The sequence below is a fragment of the Hylobates moloch genome, unplaced genomic scaffold (genome assembly GCF_009828535.3).
Source record: "Hylobates moloch isolate HMO894 unplaced genomic scaffold, HMol_V3 SCAFFOLD_4, whole genome shotgun sequence".
NCBI classification, from domain to species: Eukaryota; Metazoa; Chordata; class Mammalia; order Primates; family Hylobatidae; genus Hylobates; species Hylobates moloch.
The window spans coordinates 114005124-114009264 of record NW_026652279.1 but is presented as its reverse complement, the minus strand read 5'-3'; positions in this window follow the sequence as shown (position 1 = coordinate 114009264).

Here is a 4141-nt window from a genome sequence, read left to right as displayed (position 1 = left end):
GGTGTAGAGATGTTACTGCCCTAAAATATATTGCATAACAAGCTTATGCATGTGAAATAACTTTAAAACACATTCATTTCACTGGACTCATCCAGTTTGGGATCTAGACAGTGGCAATACCAAGTGATAGTTTCGGGAGGCTTAAATCATTCCTAAAATCTCCATCATCCTCTTATCAAAACTTCCAACTAAATATACAGTCTAAAGAATAAGATGTGCTCTGCAAATGAAACTTTGAGGCTTGTTTGCTAACCTTGTTGTATTAGTTTGCAAGGTTGCCATAACACAAAGTACCACAGACTGGATGTTTAAAACAACAGAAATTTGTTCCTCTTTCTTTCTCTCTCTGTCTCCCATTTTCGTAGGACACATTATCTGGTAACTTAATGAGAAACAGAACATAGAAAGTAAAATTTTAAGATCTTTCATATCTAAAAATGTTGTGATTAATAGTTTAATTGATATTGAATACCTCACTGGAAAACATTTTCTCCTACAGTTTGAAAGAGTTGTTTCCTTGTCTTATTTGACTTCAGGGTTGCAGATAAGAATTCTGATTCTGAATCTAAATCTCTCTGTTTTGAGCCTTTCCTCCTCACCCCAACTCTGCATGATGTTGGGTGCTACCAAATCCTGAACTTTGCCGGTGCTCTCTGGAACAAATTGGTTCCCTCTCCTTGGCATCCCTCTCCTCAGGCAGTTAGATTTAGCTTTCTTAGGTTTAGGTTTCAACTTGCTAAGTCAATTACCATTCCTCTGTTGAGGGGTGACCATGAAAGTATTTAATGACAAGGGGAGGAGGAGCACACAACAGACACTGCCTGTAAATAATCAGTGGGATCATGTCAGAGTGGAACAGTGAGTACTCATTCAGTATCTGCTCTGCTTCCAGTCAATTTCTATTCTCTAACACTTTGGTGACATCTTTTTTTCTTTTCTTTTTTTTTTTTTTAACTGTTTTCTACTTTTCCCATTTTACTTGGGCTTGGGCATGCATGCCTTTTGTATTTATTGTCATTTTGGCAGGGTTTCAGCAGAAGTAAAAATAAATGTGTGTATTTAAAAGCTATGTCTAGCAAAAAGTCTACAAGATGCTCAATATCTACTATCACATTTGATTTTTTTTTTTTTTTTTTTTTTTTTTGAGACGGCATCTCGCTCTGTCGCCCAGGCTGGAGTGCAGTGGCGTGATCTCGGCTCACTGCAACCTCTGCCTCCCGGGTTCATGTGATTCTCCTGCCTCAGGCTCCCGGGATCCAGAAGACAAAGCCAAAAGACTGATCAGGTGCAAGTCAGACTGGACCTCTATATAGTCAGGCTGAAGAGGACATCTCAGTGGATTTGCCAGGGCACCCACCACATTAATGTTAGTTGTAAATCTGTAAGAAGCCGCACACCAGAGAGGCAGGTATAATACTGTGGTTAAGACTGTAGGCTGTGGAGGAAATTGCCTGGGTTACAATTTAACCATTTTTAAATGTGCAATTCGGTGGCATTAAGTACATTCATATTGTCCTGCAACCATCCCCACCATCCATCTGCAAAACGTTTTCATCTTCCTGAATGAAACTCTTTACCCATTAAACATGAACTCCCATTTCTTCCCTTCCCAAACCTGAAAACCACCTGTCTACTTCCTCTTTCTATGAATTTGGCTTTTCCAGGTACCTCATATGAGTGGAAGCATACAATATTTGTCCTTCTGTGTCTGGCTTATTTCACTGAGCATATGTTCTTGCAGTTCATCCATGTTGTAGCATGTGTCAGAATTTCCTTCCTTTCTAAGGCTTAATAATATTCCATTATATGTATATATCATATTTTGTTTATCCATTCATCTGTCAGTAGACATTAACATTATTTCCACCTTTTGCCTACAGTGAATAATGCTGCTAAAACATCGGTAAACAAATATCTATTTGAGTTCCCGCTTTCAGTGCTTTTATATATTCACACCCAGAAGTGGATCATATAGTAATTTTATGTTTACTTTTTTGAGGGACCGCCATACTATTTTCCCACAAGGCTGCACCATTTTACATTCCCAGCAGCAATATACAAGTGTTCCAACTTCTACATATCCTCACCAACACTTGTTGTTTTCTGTTTTCTGATACCAGTCATCCTAATTGGTGTGAAGAGGAGGCTCATTGTAGTTTTGATTTGTATTTCCCTAATGATTAAGGATGTTGGGTACCTTTTCAGGTGTTTTTGTTGGCCATTTATCTATCTTCTTTGGAGAAACATATATTCAGTTCCTTGCTCATTTTTGTTGTGGACTGTTTTGCTTCTTTGTTGTTGAATTCTCAGATTTCTTTATATATTCCGGGTAATAATCCCTTATCAGATGTGTGATCTGCAAATATTTTCTCCCACTTTGTGGGTTGTCTTTTAATCTGTTGATAGTGTCCTGTGATGCACAAAAGTTTTTACTTTAGGTTATAATCTTGACTCCACAATTTACTAAATGTGACCTTGGACCAATTATTTAACCTCTCTGGGTGTCAGTGTTCTCATCTGAGGACATCTATCTCACAAAGTGGATGTAAAGATTGAATAATTCTTGATAAGGGTGCCAAGACCATTCAATGGGGAAAGGACAACATCTTCAATAAGTGGTGTTGGGAAAACTGAATATCCACATGCGAAAGAATGAAGCTGGACCCATACCTTGTATCGTATACAAAAATTAACTGAAAACGAATCAGAGACCTAAACATAAGACCTAAACCTATAAAAATGGTAAGAAGAAAACATAGGGGAAAAGCTGTATGACCCTGGATTTGGCAATGATTTCCTGGATGTGATACCAAAAGTGCCAGCAAGAAAAGTAAACATAGATATATCAAACTATGTAAAATGAAAACTACTGTGCATTCAAGGACCTGATCAACAGACTTGTAAGGAGCTTACAGAATGGGAGAAAATATTTGCAAATCATATATTTAATAAAAGGTTATATCTAGAATACATAAAGAATTACAACTCAACAATATAAAACCATATAATTCAAATTAAAAACGGGCAAAGGGCTTGAATAGACATTTCAAGATATACATACTTGCCCCACAAGCACATGAAAAACTCCTCAACATCAGTAATCATTAGAGAAATCCAAACCAAAACCACAATGAGATATCACCTCACACCCATTAGGATGGCTACTATGGTATAATAAAAAATAAATATTTGGTCTTTGCCACTGGTTCCTGGCACAAAGTTCCTAAAACTCTTGGAATTTACTGTCTTGTATGCTAATGAGATGACTCAAAGCTGGGGCCCCTAGATACCTTCAGGTTGGGGTTAGTCACTAGAAAAACCAACCACGGGATTCCATCATTAAAACTTCAGCTGCTCCCATTACCTCCACTCCTTTACCTTCCCCAGTCTCTGGAATAGGGAGAGGGACCTGAGATTAAATTTAATTACCAATGGCCAATGATTTAATCAATCATTCCTACATAAGGAAACCAATCAAACCCCTAAAGGATGCGGTTCAGAGAGCTTCTGGGTTGGTGAACACATCGAGGTACTGGGAGAGTGGTGTGCCCAGAGGGGACATGGAAGCTCCGTCCCTCCACCCCCAACCCCCACCCAGTACCTTGCCTTGTGCATCTCTTCCATTTGGCTGTTCCTGGGTTGTATGAATCCTTTATAATAAACCGGTAAATGTTTAGTAAAGTGTTTTCCTAAGTTCCGTGAGACATTCCAGTGAATTATCAAGTCTGAGGAGCTGTGGAAACTCCAAATTTATAGCTGGTCAGTCAGAAATATTGGTTACCCCTGGGACTTTCAACCAAAGTGGGGACAGTCTTATAGGAATGAGTCCTTAACCTATGAGGTCTGTGCTAATCTTAAAGTTCGTAGCAGAACTGAACTGAATTGCTGGACACCCAGTTGGTGCCAGAGAATTGGTTGAATTGGTTGTTGGTGTGGAAAAAACTCCATGTATTTAGAGTCAGGAAAAACCTCTCAGCTACTATTAAGAAATGAAAACAAAAACAGAAAATAACAAGTGTTGGTGAGGATGCAGAGAAATTGGAAGGCTTATACATTGCTGGTAGAAATGTACAATGGTGCAGACATGATGGAAAACAGTATAGCAGGTCCTCAAAACATTAAACATAGAATTACCATATGA